Source organism: Rhinolophus sinicus, linkage group LG05 (genome assembly GCF_036562045.2).
Source record: "Rhinolophus sinicus isolate RSC01 linkage group LG05, ASM3656204v1, whole genome shotgun sequence".
Classification (NCBI taxonomy): domain Eukaryota; kingdom Metazoa; phylum Chordata; class Mammalia; order Chiroptera; family Rhinolophidae; genus Rhinolophus; species Rhinolophus sinicus.
In genome coordinates, this window is record NC_133755.1 from 45,749,723 (window position 1) to 45,765,899 (window position 16,177).

Below are 16,177 nucleotides of genomic sequence, written 5' to 3' on the forward strand. Positions count from 1 at the left end.
GAATAGAGGATTCGGGTCGGCCCAGTGGCTCAGGTGGTTTGAGCTCCGTGCTCCTAATGCTGAAGTCTGCTGGTTCGATTCCCACATGGGCCCGGAGGCTCTCAATCACAAGGTTGCGGGTTCAATTCCTCGACTCTCGCAAGGGATGGTGGGCTCCACCCCCTGCAACTAAGATTGAACACGGCACCTTGAACTGAGCTGCCGCTGAGCTCCTGGATGGCTCAGTTGGTTGAGCGCGTCCTCTCAACCACAAGGTTGCCAGTTCAACTCACGCAAGGGATGATGGGCTGTGCCCCCTGCAACTAACAACGGCAACTGGGCCTGGAGCTGAGCTGCACCCTCCACAACTAAGATTGAAAGGACAACAACTTGACTTGGAAAAAAGCCCTGGAAGTATACACTGTTCCCCAATAAAGTCCTGTTCCCTTTCCCCAATAAAATCTTTAAAAAAAAAAATTTTTAAAAAGAATAGAGGATTCAACCTAGGCCTCATCAGAATTCCCACAGATAGATTCTAGACAAATGTGAACTCATAATCCAAATTACAAAACAAATGAAGAAAAAAGCCATCATGTGCAAGAGAGAGGAAGCAGAGATAGAAAAATGAAAAACAGCAGAATTAGATTCTAAACCTGAAAAAGATAGTTCAAGAAAAGAATAGGCCCATTTCACTTATGAACATAAATATAAAATTCTAACTAAAATATTAGCTAACTGAATCCAACATGCTTACTCCCATGAACTAAGAGAAATCTTGAGACTCATTTCCCTGTCTTTAGTTTAGCATACATCTATCTAGCTACCTATCTAGCCATCTATCATATAAACATGATAAATCAAGTAGGATTTATTCCAGAAATTCAAGTATGAGTTAACTTCAGAAAACCTATCAATGTAATTCATTTTAAAAAATCTAAGGGAGAAAAGGCATTTCAGAAGGTATATCACTTAATAATTAAAACTTTTAGAAAATTAGGAATAGAAAGAAATTAACTTTTTAAAGAACCAAAATGTACAGCAAAAATATTACTTTATGGATTAACTTTAAACACGTTCCATTTAACTGTGGGATCAAGAGAAGGTTGCCACTACTGTTTAACATGATACTGAAAGTCCTACTCACAAAATAAGATTTGTAAAAGGAAGAAAAATTAAATAGAAGAGTCAAAAGAAAAGACATAAAACTGGGATTGTTTGCAGTAATATGACCAACCACATAGAAACAACAAGCTATTAGAAATAATAAGAGAATTCAGGAAGATGACAGAGATGCTATTCTCCCCTTCTTCCATCATATAGTACTAGGTTTTTTTCAACATGACACATGGCTAACTAGAATAAAGAAAACATTTGCCAGCCTCCCTTATAGCTAAGTATTGCCATGTTCCAGGCAGTGGGTTAAAAGCAGGATCAGAGCATACATCCTTAAAGAAAGAGGTGTGCCTCATCCTCTTTCCTGACACCTAAATGAGGATGTATAGCTAGAGCTTCAGCAGTCATCTTAGATCATGAGCTGACAATGGCTAAGGAAGCCACACATGGTACAAAAACAAGACAGAAGGCACCTTTTATACCAGCCCCAACCTCAAAGTATCTACCTCCAATCTTGAACTTCTTGAATAAACCTCTGTCTCATTTATGCTACTGTTATTTTAGTTTCTGCCTATGTGTGTGTCTCTTTGTTGTTACTTATAGCTAAATCTAACTCAAACTACAACAGCAATATTCCTAAATACAAAATCAATTCATAAAAAACAAAACTATTCCTACACATTAGTACTAACAAACCAGAAAATACAAAACTATAAAATCTCCAGGAATTGACCTAAGAAAGAGTGCACAAAACCTTTGTGGGAAAAAAATGTTAACCCTATTACAAGACTTCAGGGAAGACCTAAGTAAGGATATATATAATGTTTGTGGATAGGATGATATAAAATTATTAAGCTATCAATGATCTGTAAATTTATTCATAAACTCAGTGTACACTGTGGCAGGATTTGAGGAATTTAAACATTCTACAATGCATACAAAAGACTAAATTCCACTATAATCTGGTCATTTTTGAAAAAAGAAAATCAGAGGGAGAGGAAATTTACCCTTCCAAATAGTAAGACATATTATAAGTTATAGTAATAGATACATAGAATATTGGAATATAATAGAGAACTCAGAAACAACCCATTTATCTATGAGAACTTGGTATGTGATATTGGTAATAACACACACAAATCTATGAGGAAATCATGCTGAGATAGTCAACTATTGCTGTGATAACAACACTACCTAACAAACAACCCCAAAATATCATTGGCTTATAGCAACCAGCATTTTTCCCCTTCATGGGTCTGTGTGTGAACTGGGATTCTGCTGATCTCACCTAGCTCATCAAGTCTTCGTTGGGCTCAGCTGAGTTCAGCTGGGCTTGGCTCCAGGACACAGATTAAATTCAGGTCTTCATATATGTCTCATTCTGGCAATGACAGAAGCTCAAGAGGTAAAGCCAAATCACTCAAACACATATATCCCCTCTGCTCCCATCACATGTTTAACATTCCATTGGTCAAATAAGTCACATGGCCAAGTCCACCTTCCAGTGCTACAAAATCATATGGCAAAGGGCCTGGGTGTATAATTCTATAGCAGGAAGGACATGAAAGATTGGGAGCAACAATCCAGTCTAACACAAAGGTTTTGCTTCATAGATAATGGGAAGATTGGTTCATCATGGAGAAAAATAAACTCATACCATATGCAAAGGTGAGCTCTTGATTAATTTAAAAAACCTAAAAGTGAAAGGGAAAACTATAAAGGCAATAGAAATTAAAAGAAGAAGGATAGCTTTGGAATCTTAGGATAGGAAAAGACTTCTTAAATAAGACTCTGAAATCATAAACTATAAAACCAAAAGAATGATTGTCATGCAGGGACTCTGCTCCCACTCCCCGCACAAGAACGCAGGATATGGTGAGGCCAAAAAGGAACACCAACGGAGCCATGGATAAGGGGTTCATACCACTATAGTCTCGCTGGTGGCTGGGTTGGAGACACAGGAAGTAGGATCTACACGATCCACGATCCGCAATCTGCCTTCTGCTTTTCTGCCTACCAACCAACCAACCAACGCAGCCCTGGCAGTTACATCAGTGGCCAATTGGCTAACTGGTTACAGCTGATGGCCAACCAGTCTCAGCCGATGGCCATCTACCACCCGAGCCAGCACCTTTCCACATGATGCCGAGAGCCTGGAAACTGCTCTCTGGGACTCTGTCCCCACAATGATGAAGTTGATTACATCAATTAAAGTTTTCTGTTCAACAGAGAACATCATAGACAAGAGAAAGTTGATAGATTGAGAGGTATTTCCAAAGGCTAAAGCCAACAAGAGATTAATATCTAGAATATTCTAGGAATTCCTGCACATCATTGAGAAAACAAAACAAAACAAAAAACAGGAAACACAACAGAAACAGCCAAAGGATATGAACAGGCACATTTGCAGAAGGGAACCTTGAGAGACTAACAAGTAGATGAAGAGATATACAACCTCACTTATAATCAGGTAATTGCATACTAAAACAAGACACTTCTTTACATCCATCAAACAGGCAAAAATATGAACGTTGGATAACACAAAGTGTTGGCTAGGATGGGAGGAAGCATGAATCCTCATGCATTGCTGTTAGGAGTTAAGTCCTGGTACAGTCATTTTGGAGTTATCTGGCAACACTTAATGAAATGGAGCATGTGTTTTCCTGCTGGCCCAGCAGTTCCACTCCTGGGAGCATACATTGCTAAGAAACTCTTGTACAAGTCCATGAGAGGGCACAACTGACGATGCTCTCACCACAGCAGCACTTGAGGTAGCAACATATTGTTGGCAAACTTAGTACGCATTACCTGTAAAATGGTAAGTAAAACAGCGGATGCTCTGGAATAACATGCAGCTGTTGGAAGTAATGCACATCTTGCAATGTGGATAAATCTTTAAAAGGTTTTCTAAGTGAAAAAAGGTAAGAAACAGAACAAGATCACGTAAGCCCCAGGCTTCGGGGTGTTTTTCATTATAGGGTGCATCAATGTGTTTTTCATTTCTGCTCTGAGCTGAGGCACTTAGAGGGAAGGATAAGGAAGGTACTGTTACAACTCATTTCTGACTCAAATATTTCCTTCCAGTTTTCACATGAAGTTGTGGCAGGTTTTCATGCAGGCCCTCCACCCTTCCCCCCCCCCCCACCCCGCACACTGCTCATGTGGACTCCGGCAGGCCCCACCGTTTCTACCACTGTGACATCTCCTATCGCCTCCCTGCCCCCCCCATACATGTTTAATATACATTTATCTGGGTATAAATGTTCTTCCCAGTCTGGGTGGGAGATGAGTGCTGGTTCTTGAGGTGTGGGCCACAGTCAAAGATGTAGAATACCAGCTTATCACTATGCTACGCACAGCTGCCTACATCCCCATTTCCAAGGGAGAAACACCGAACATTACTGAATTTTAGAAAGCTTTATTTCAAGGCTGACCTAAAAATGTGTTTGCTTATGTATTTTTGTATACCTCCTAGGGTGCTGCCAGTGCTAATAATAACCGTAAGGATGAAACAATAACAGAAATTGTAATATTAGCTTTTTGTCAATAAGCAATAGACACAGAGGCCTTTTAAAGTTGATTGAGAGGGACGAGATAAAAAAAAAGATCATTTGCTGTAGAGATTTAGGTTAGATATCAGAAATAGATCCCTGAAAACAGAGTTGATAAACAAGTGAAGGAGTTACCAGAAGGTTCTGGGATAGATGGGTAGTTTTCTGAAAAGATTTAAGGGTTTTCTAACTGAAAGACAGGGAAATGGATGCGCTGGCTCTTGAAATTTCTCCCAGCCCTGTTGGGTTATGAATCTCCCTCCAGGAGGCAACGTTAGAAATGCAATTGTTTCCCACAAAGGTACACTGAGAATAGCCTCTGCTTGGATTATACTGCCTTAAAAGCCTGTCTCTGCCCAAAGCTTTCCTTAATGGCTCATTACTTGCATCTGAAATTCTGACCCTTAGTAATGGCTATGATTTCATGGCCCTCAAACTCCCACATGCAGGAGCTCTGCAGGGTGGCCAATGAGGCCCGGCTGCCCGTACCCCTTCTTGGTGGACTGAGAAACAGCTGCAGGCTTCTCTCCAACTAGCTTTGGGTCCCTGATTTCTGCAGAATTCAGAATGTGATCCCGTAGAGATGACTGTTCTCAGGATCACATAGCTTATGATTCCCATCTAGCGTTTATCACGTTCATCACTAGCTCCCAAAATTGGGGCATCACTGTTAGCTTGCATCTATTCCATAAACCTAACCCTAACAGGTCTGATGATTTAATCTACTTGTAGTTTCTGTAACTCCTAGATGCTGTGTAATCGCATCCTTCCATATTTGTTCAACAATTACTGAGTTCTAGGAAGTCTTGAGAGATGTAATTGGAAATGTTGATTGAGTTCAGATTATAGAACCTTAAATGTGGGTTAAGAGTCTCAACTTATAGGATAAAGCAATTGGGAACCTTTAGAGGTGCTTGAGAACTGGAATAGCATGATGAAAAGAGTGTTTTAAATGTAATCGAGCAAACACTTATTGGGGAAAAGGACAACTGGCTGTCAAGTCCTACTATAGGAATGCACTAAGTTAAAGTAAGCACAGGGGAAAGAAAGTAAGTTCTTGCCTTCAAGTAATTTATAGTTGCTAGGTGTTGTTCTGTTTCTGTTTTTAATACAGGGGGTAGTATTTTGAGATATTAGGCAATGTAGTTCCTGGCATTTCCTATACCCCCGTGCATTCCGTCAGGATACGATGTTGCCCCGCAGAGATTTAGAAAGAAAGAAGGGTCAACTCTTGACTTCCGGGTCTCAAAATGGACTTTAAGAACTCACAGCAGAGATGATAGTTTTAGGGGAAAAGCCTGGGTTTTCATAAGCTACAAGGCAACATAAACAATAGATTTGGAAGCATAATTTGTGGGGCCCAGGAAAAAGTGCTGTTAAAGGTACTAGAATATAAATGTTTTCCCTTTCTTCCACAGTCTCTCTTTCAACTCGTTGTATTGAGGTTATTTTTTATTTGTTATTTAATATCATTCTAAGTAAGCAAAACTTGAAATTATTAGCCTGAATTTTATTGTTCATTTTTATATCGTGCAATACCAGTATTAAATGCAAATATAAGAGCATATAACTTATAAGCGGAATCACTGAAATTATCCAAGTCACATTTTGTGGGTTGTATGTGCATTGTACTTTATGCTTATCCAAGTGGAACACTGGGAATGCTGCACAAAACTAACTCAATTGTTTTTCTTTTTCACTTTTTGCTATGTGAACATTCTACCAACATTCTACCTTCACTTTACGGATGAATAAGGAAGAACTGAAAGGCAAAGGAACTATAGGGTGCCGTATATTTCCCTTTCCTTCTATGTCTTCATTTTCAGCATATGTGTTTGGCTAATATCAAAAGTAGGAAAAGATATAAGATTCCTTGGCTGTTCATGTTTTTAGAATTCCATTGCCCTTTTTCTGCGTTCAAACAAGTCCTGATTTGAATGGAAAGCATGACCTCTTGGGGCTGTCAGCGCCCCCACTTACTCAATCAAAGATGAAACACACTTACATCTTGCTGAGCTCCCAAGCCTGTGGGACAACCAGTAATCTGCATTCATGGAGCAGCAAGAATAGCAGATATACACCGTGCACATATCTCCCTGTTCATGCTCCATTGTCCCACTGGTTTTCACATGTAGAAAACATAAGTTCAGGGATGGCTGGTTAGCTCAGTTGGTTAGAGCGCGGTGCTCTTACCAACAAGGTTGCCAGTTCGATCTCCACATGGGCCACTGGGAGCTGCACCCTCCACAACTAGATTGAAACAACTACTTGACTTGGAGCTGATGGGTCCTGGAAAAACACACTTAAATAAATTTTTAAAAAAGATAAATAAATAAATAAAACATAGGTTCAAAAATAAAATCAAGATTTTGGAGACAGCACAGCAGCAGAGGGCTGCTCCGATTGTGGGTCCTATGCAATCATACAGGTAGCCCTGATGGAAAGAACTGATGAAGGGCCAGGATGCCCTGCGCAAAGTGAATGATGCTCTGAAATGGGGGTGGGAGAGAGAGCCAGCGTCTCTAAATATAAATGTCTCTCTGAGAAAGGGGGCTGTGTCCTGCTCTTCTGCCCCACACTCTCACTTTCCTACCTTGTCACCACCCAGGAACCACTGGGAGAGAGGAAAATAAAAGCAGGAAAGAACTGAACCTCACTTCCAAGGCCTTGAAAATGTGGAAAATATAGAAAATCACACACAAAAAAATAAATTATCTATAATCCTACTGTTCAAAAAGAGCCACTGTTAAAATCTGTGACTGTGTGATTTGTAATGTTACATAAATATGTACAAAATTTATAAATGTATAACAGTATATGGTAAACATTTCGCATGCCGCTGAATATGCTTCTAGAAAAGAGCTTTAAGTATAACTTCATGTTTTAAGGTGAATATTTGGTGATGGTTTGCATAATGAATTCTGGAGAGAAGAATCTGTAAACAGAGAGCCTGGTCAGAAAATAAACGCAAGAATCCAAGAGGGGATCTGGGCTGCCGGTCTGCAATGGGGAGAGAAAGGAAGGGCCTGGATGAGGCTCAAAATAGAATGTTGAGTGAAAATAGCAAGTCATCAAAGATCCCATCTATTTATAGTTCAAAAGGCAGAGAAAACTAAACCCTCTGTTATCCAGGAATACATACATAACCATTACAACTATAAAGCAAAACACAATTCAGAAAGGTAGTTTCAAAAGAGAGGCCAGGGAGGTGAATGTGATTAGAAATGGGCATACAGGGGCTTCTAAGGCACTGGTGGTGTTCTGTTTCTTAAGCGGGATGGCAGACACACATGTCCAATTTATTATGTTTTTAAAATAGAACACTTGCATTTTGTATATTCTTTTGTGTTGTATAGTATAGGCCCGTATATCTTAGGCCAATTCCAAAAGATAAGGTTTTCCCCAACCTCACTCTTCTGTATCCTGAGGCTTTGTCAGACAGGTTATACAAACTGGGCTCTTCCCCCAAAACATCCCCACTGACCCTGACTTCTTCACTACTTCATTTAATCTTGTTGTCCTTAAATAGTTCACGGTAGTAGTGTTATTTCTGAGCTGAGACCAGCAGCAATGCAAGCATACACCAGAATATAAAACACAGACACACGGATATACGTAGGTCTAATCTGCAGGGTGCCAAGCGGGAAAAGCTTTCTGCTCTGAAACTCTGCCTTGCAGCATGCATAGTAGGTGCATAGCATGCTTTTCCAGCTTCCAGGGCAGCCACCCCAAACCCAATCTAAGATGTTGAAGGAGAGAAGTAGCTGCCAAGTGTCTCACAGTGTCCTCTTCAGGTTATGGCAAGATCACCAAGGACAACAGTTACAGGGTATTCTCTCCTTTCCTGCATCCTAACTGGTAGACATGCTACATAAAGTACTTTCAGCAGGTTCATAGACATTTTTTATTCTTTTTTTATTTTAACTTTTATTTATTTTAAGTGTGTTTTTCCAGGACCCATCAACTCCAAGTCAAGTCATTGTTTTCAATCTAGTTGTGGAGGGCGCAGCTCACTGGCCCATGTGGGAATCGAACCGGTGACCTTGGTGTTAGGAGTACTACGCTCTAACCAACTGAGCCAACCAGCCACCCCATGCATTTTAAAATGTGATGGCTATTGCCAAATTGTCTTTCACTGAGGTCCTGTCATCAAATGGTATTTTATAATGCACTGTAGCAATTACTACTGTGGTTGCTCTTTAACTTTATTAAGTACTTATACAGTACTAGGGCATAGCAATCGCCACAGCAAAAATCATGTTATAATACTGTTATTACAGACACCCCTCACTTTATAGACTAGGTGTTAGCAAGAGTGCTTGCTTCTCGCTGCCTCAGAATTACTTGCATGGTGACCATTCTGTGGTTTAGATAGACTTTCAAAAACAGGCCTATGTAGAGCTCAGAGGATTTTTTAGGACAGTAGAAATACTTGGTATGATATTATAAGGCTGGTCATTGTACATTTCTCCAAACCCGTAGCGTATACAACACAAAGAGTAAACCCTTAGGTAAAGCATCGGTTTTAGGTGATTATGATGAGTCAGTGTAGGCTCATCCTTGATAAAAAAAAATGTACCATTCTGGAGAGTGATGTTGATAATGGGGGAGCTGATGCTGGGGAGGGGGGCGCAGAGGGTATATGGGAAATCTCTGCACATCCTCTCAATTTTGTTGTAAACCTAAAATTAATAAGCAGTCTTTTCAAAAAGGCCTATGTCTACATATGCACATCCCTTTTCTTAATAAATCTAAAGGGTAGTATTTCTTTGGTTGTCTCTGGAGTTTAGAAAGTGAAACTGAGCAGAAACCAAGATGAAAGATAATCACCGGGCTTCCTCTTTAGCGTTGACTGCAGCACAAACAACCGAATTATGAGAAATAAATTACAGTTTTAAGAAATTCCCTGTTTTAATTACAGCAAATGTTAATGTGACTAGGTAAGAATTATTTTTAATCACCCATAATTACCTGGATAGTGTACATCTAAAAGCATAAAGTCAGTATCCAAAAGCCACAATTAAAAAAAAAAAAACAACCCTAAGACAAACTTTGCTTTTGTTTGAAATGTGCTGTATTTTCCCTTTATATGTTCCCGCTCCCAAATAAATTGTACGGTTAGAATTGCTGGGTTTTAGCAAATACAGAAAGCCAACTAGATACATCCTCTCCCTGAATTCAGTGGGTTTGCGTTTTACCCAGTTTGAGCAAATTCTTGGCAAATATTTCATGAACTCACAAGAGACGAATTTATTTGACATGTTTGGGAGACATAAAACAAAGTCGAGTAGGTTTTTAAGCTTCAGAAAATTGGGGGATTCCCTGTGCCAGAGAGAATTCACCAGACCTGCAGTTAATACAGTAGTTGGAATTATAAAGGAAAGCACAAAATAGAATTCTTCCTTATCATTGTGGATTAGGATTTTCCATTCTAGGTAGGTTTATTCGTTCCCTCCTTCACGATGGAGGGAAGGAGAGTGAGGGCGAGCTAGGTCTGCGGTCGGAGGCGTGTCTATAAATAGAAGGTGAAGTGTTCTAATACCGGGAGGGTGCGTCAGAGCGTCCCTCTCCCGAGCCGAAAGCGCCCTAGCGGCCGCGGGAGCCACAGAGCGACGATGGGACGCCGCTCTCGGCCTGCTCCGTGCCCCGCTCCATCTCAGGAGCTGGAGACCTGCGGGAAGGGCAGGGAATTGGCCTCAGGTTGTATTAGACCCACTCTCGGGCGCACGGTCGCCCGCGGAGAGGCGGGGCGCGCAGGACTCAGGCGCCCCTGCTCTGGTGGCAGCTGCGCGCCGCCGCCGTCCTCCTCCCGGCAGCTGCCTCCACCCCATCTCTCGCCGCCTCCCTGCAGGCTACCGGAGAACAATAACCCGAGCGCGCCAGGGAAGCCGAGACTCTCGAGCAGACAGACAATGCGAGGGGAGTTCCGATGGGGCGGCCCCCGAGCCCCGCGCGCTCCCGCGGCCCGGTCCCCCGCGCACAGTAGGAGGCCACGTGGAAGATGAATTAGGTCTGTTTAAAGCTGAAATCTCTAAGTGCCTGTTTAAGGCCGGGGAGAGTTTCCTCTAGTCTAGATGGAACATCAGCAGTCGGTTAAAATGCACACCGACAGCGTATGCATATGGGTCCTTTTCTGTTTCGGATTTGAATCTCTCAAGTCACTTGTGGAATTTCCATAGGCCTGTCTTTTTGTAAACAGATTGTTCTGGGATTCCCCACCCGGTCTTCCTGTCTTACTCTGCTTGTTCTTCCAGCTTGACCCTGTCTAGTCTCGAGTGAGATCTCTCTCTCTCTCCCCCTCTCTCTTCCTCTGCCTCCCTCTCCTCTCTTCTTCCCTCTCTCCCCACCTCTTCTACACACAACACAATTTTGTTCACTTTGCACCTTTTCTTTAATTTATGTGTGTGTGTGTGTGTGTGTGTGTGTGTGTGTGTGTGTGTTTTCTCCCTTCTGATTGGTGCCTCCGTTAGGTTCTCCTGCCCTTTCCTATGTGTTGATTTTATTTCCATCTCTCTCACAACTTGCTCTTTCAGATTCCTTCTTTCCTTTGGTTTTCTTTCACAGGTAACTACATTTGCATGGTTTTTTTCTTCCCATTGCCTTAAGTTCTGTCACCTTAAGGACTCAAGGGTTCCTGGGAAAAAAACAGGATTTCATGGCACTTTATCTTGCAAAATTGTGATACAGTCCCACTTTCAGAGAGTCTGGGCTAGCCGTGAGTTTTATACTTACATATAGGTCAAGCCATTTTAGCTGAAGAAACCACAAACCTCTGCAACATCGTGCTGGGTTGCTTGCTTACAATAAAAACACATGCAGGAAAAGCAGGAAAAAAATATATTTTCAAATTTGGTTCACCGAATATGAATTTTACACACACACACATACACACTTATTTTAAAGCAAAATTTTGATCACACAGTATTTGAAGGTCAGGACATTGGCATCTTTCATTCACCCATCAAGGGCCGTCTCTTTTTTGCACTTGTTCCCATCTGTGGAATATCTGACTACTTGGTCCTTTCTTCTGAGTCTGGTGTGCAGTACAAAGTACAACCTTCCACACAAATCAGAAATAACTCCTAGACTTGGGACCTGAAGAAAAGCCAGGCAAAAGAATGGTTAAAGTTTTGGGGTTTTTTGTTTTGTTTTTTAAAGCATACCTTTTGTGGCTAAAATTTTTTGGATGTGAGAATGGATGTGAGTGGCTGGCGGTGAGGGAATGGGGGTGGTGCAATCATCACACATTTCCAGGAGGCATTTGCTTTGCTGGGTCTGACCCTCAGGTTGGGAAGGGCCTGTATTTAGCACAAATCACATTTCTCTCCAGGTGACATCAGAAATAAATTTGGTGCAGCCATGACAAGGGGAAAACAATAAACAAATAAAACCAACATCCAGAGGAGAGGAAGAATCACCTAAGGAGAGGGGAGTGGAGGGTGACTGACAGGGTTGCATTTTTCAGCACCATCTGTGGATTGGGGGCTCTCCTCCATCTCCTGTGACCACTTCCACCTGTCTTTCTGAGTACCCAAACCCACGTTCCTCCAGCCAGGGCCTAGACTGAAGGTCGATCAAGAGCAAGCTATAGGACATGAGCAATCCTATTCACATAAGACACCCTCACACTCTTCAAAAAATTGTTAAAGATTTTGGGGCCCAAAGGTCAGGTTCAGCCACTTGGGTGATGACTAAAAAATACTATCATCATTGACTGAAATTTATTTTATGCTAGGCACTGTGCTGTGAGCTTTAACATTGTATGTCATTTGATCTTCACAACAAGACTTTGAGGCAGATGTTACTACCCTCATTTTACACATAAGAAAACCAAGACAGAGTAGTGGCCCAAGGTCACAAGGCTAGTCAGTGGTAGACCAGGGCTCAAACCCCAGTCTAACTCCAAAACCTAAACCATAACCCCACTCAGCAAGGAGAGGAGATACAAGCTGTCCCCAACTATGAGAACCTGGGAACTCATCCTGAGATGGGGGGAGAGTTGTGGAATCTTTTTCTGGGTGCCACGTAGGTGTCTGCACAAGTCTACGCAGGGTCACTATGAGAATCATCATTGGTCCTTTGGAACTTGATTCTGGTTCTTCTAAGGAAAACATGTCAACCTGAAAGAGCAAGGCTTCCTGAGAGGAAAAAAGCATTCATCCCTAAACCTAGCCAACAAGGTTGGGGAGCAAACCTCCACCCATTAGGGGCAGAAAAGTTGGCTCTTTACAGCAGCATGAGGAACAGCCACAGCAGCAGCATCTGTGAGCAGTGATGAGGCAGGACCGGACAAGCTGGGTGAGCAATGGTAAAAGAGAAGGGTCAGGGGCAGTAGGGTTGCAGTGGGAGGGGCCTGATCAGAGACAGGTTGGCAGCAGAGAGGAGCCAACTCTAGATCAACAGGCATCTGAAGTGTCCCAGACACCAACAGGGCTTAGTGCAGACTCCCACAGGCTGGAGAGGTTTGTCTAGATGGGAGTGAATTGCAGAGTTTAAGAGCAAGGGCTCTGGAGCCAGACTGCCTGGATTCAAATCCTGCCTCCATCCCTTCCCAACACTATGACTTTGGACAAGACAAAGACGAACTTTTCTGTGCTTCAGTTTTCTTATCTGCAAAATGGGGATGATAATGCTACTTATGCCTCTGTCGTAGGCTTGTTGCAAAGGTTAAAAGAGAGAAAGTATACAGAGCACTTAAAACAGTCCCTGGCACTACATCCTCTATGTAAACTGTTATTATGATAATCATCTAACTTGACATACAGGGTGAGCCCCCTGGAACTGACAGAGCAACTGACAGAGGCAACAGGGGGATTCCCGCTTCAGGTGTACATTCCCCCAATAAAAAAATGAAGAAAAATTAGACAACAAAAAGACTGCTGGAGTTAGAACTCCAGCAAAAGCCTGGAACAAAATTTAAGCATAGCATAAGATCCTTAATTCCACCCCACTCCAGCCCCACCCCTGCCTTTCCCACTGAAAGAACTTGAAACGAGGATTCCACAGAATGAGCAGCAGTGTGGGGGGGAGTGAGCCAAGCATTTGACTACGTGCTAGATGAGTTTAGTTTACATACAAGTTATAACCTTGTGTAAGTCACTTAATTTCCCAGAGCCTAAATTTCCACATTCAGAGTAGATTTTTTTTTCAGTGGGGAGGGGAGGGTCTTCCCATCATCTCCCCCTTTCTTCTGGGAACCTATTCTCTCCCACACCCCAACTCCTGGGACCCCTATTTTCTTACATGACTCAACCTCCCTGGCCATAGTTGATTGGTCCAGGAGTTGATATGTGACCCAAACTGGGCCAATCAGAGTGCTTCCTTGAGATTTTTGTTTTTGTTGTTGATCTGGAAGTAGGAAAAGAGAATCAGCATCTCTGGGTAGAATGTGTGAAGTGGGACCACTTGGCAGTCCTTTTTCCACTGTGTGAAGTCTAAGAAGCTTACGTGCAGTGAAAAGCAGAGATAAGAGACAAATCATTTTGGTGGCATTTGGATCACGTGTCTCTGAGACCCATGTGTACCCCTGCCTTGTCTGTAGTTAAATGAGACACTCAGAGTGATTGCAGTTGATTCTCCTTTTTGCCTGAGTAGTTTCAAGTTTGTTTTCTGTCACTTGCAACCCCCGAATCCCTGATGGATACAGATTATTTATAAGATCCCTTTAACTCTAAATGTCTGTTCATTTATACAAAAAATAAATGAATGGTGTTCAAATAAGTTTATGTCTCTGAACCTTGGATAGCTGTGTGGGATAATCAAAGATTTTTTAAAAAGAGAGAACCCTCATTTAACTTACTTAAAAGTGTAGAATAGGTTCAAGATTCTTTATAGTCTTTTATTATATCTAAATGAAAGCAATAAATAGGTCCAGAGCTGGTATTTTCATGAACTGTGAGGAAATCAGCTATTAAATTATAAAAAATTGATTTCAAAACTGTTGACATGGTGACCTGGTTGTGAAATTGAATCCATTTTATTCCTATGCCCAGTATAACACAAGAGGGAGATTAATAACTTTGGTTTGATGAAGACCAAGAATTTAGACAGACGTGGTCTCAGTGTGGCTATTTTAGCCTAATTCCGTAGTTTGTCTACACTACCTACTTAGCAATGAGCAAGTGAAATCCTTTCTTTCTTTTGGTTTAAACAGAAAGTGTAAACAGCTATCTAAGTTTCTCCCACTTCTAATTCATCTGTCTGTATATTATTAAAAATAACTTACATTTTAGCTTTCAACAAATAAAATACTTTTTATTTTGGCTTCTTGAGAGTTAATGGATTTCAATATATAAAATTTTGTAATTTTGCCCATAGTAAATAACTCAGGAATATCTGGTAACAATAAATCTTTCTATTTCTAATGACTTCTTCTCAATATTAAATTTGACATGCGCTGCCTATGTGTCTATATTTATATCTGTAACTGTGTTTCATTCTTCTCATCCTTCTATAAATCTTTGATAATGAATGGTACGAGAGACAGTGCTTTCATAGATAGTGTTAATGGAAATTCACCTAAAATTATGAGATCTAATTTATTTTCTTTTTTTTTTTTAAAGAAGGGCACAGCTCACCGTGGCCCATGTGGGGATCGAACAGGCAACCTTGGTGTTATCAGCACCACGCTCTAACCAACTGAGCTAACCAGCCACCCCATGAGATCTTGTTTTTTGCTAATACTGTCATTTTAATCTCCTCTTCAGAAGAAAAATCTTAAACCAGAGCTTACATGTATAGTAGCAACACTATTTTGAGTCTCACAGACTCTCTTAGCCTACTTCTTTTTTGGTTGAAGACCTTACAACATGTGAAATCATAGGTAAGCGAGAAGAACTGAGAAGAGGTAGGGGAAACTGGATCTTGTATAAATCACTACTGAGATGTTAATACATTTGAATAACAAAAGATGGTTGATAGACCCAGAATATCAGTGGTGCCTAATACCTGGCCCTAACTCCCTCCACCATCTTCATCGGGAACCCAGCTATCAAGATCACCCGCATGAAAGTTCACTGCCATCTATCTGAAATGACTTCCACTTTATTCCCACTTGATAACCCTCGTGTAATCCTTTCTGTCAGGGAACTCTGAACCAGTGGCCCAGTGAATCAGCAATGAGCTGTGTGGTCTAACCCAGGTACACTACAATCCTGTCATCCTCTTTGTTCCCTGTGCTTTCCTACTTCAAACTCCTGCTCACGCACCTCCTTGCTCTGGCCCTCTGTCCACCGTGTCTTGACTACAGAATATCCTGCCTCAGTTGACTATTTCTTTCCTTAGGTCTTGGTACCACTTCCTTGTAATTAGAAGGCGACTGAGGATTGGTTTCCTGGGAGACAGTGGGTGGGTGGAGTCGCTGCAAGGGACACTTGGCTGATCGTGGCTTTTAATCTTCTTTCACTGTGATTATTGTGTGTGGCCACCTGTGCCGCTCAGTCGTGCCTGTTCTTGGTACAGTTCCTCCTTTGGCAGAGGCCAATTTGTCTTACTCTCAGCAACCTTTATCCACCCTTTCCACCTCACACAGCTGG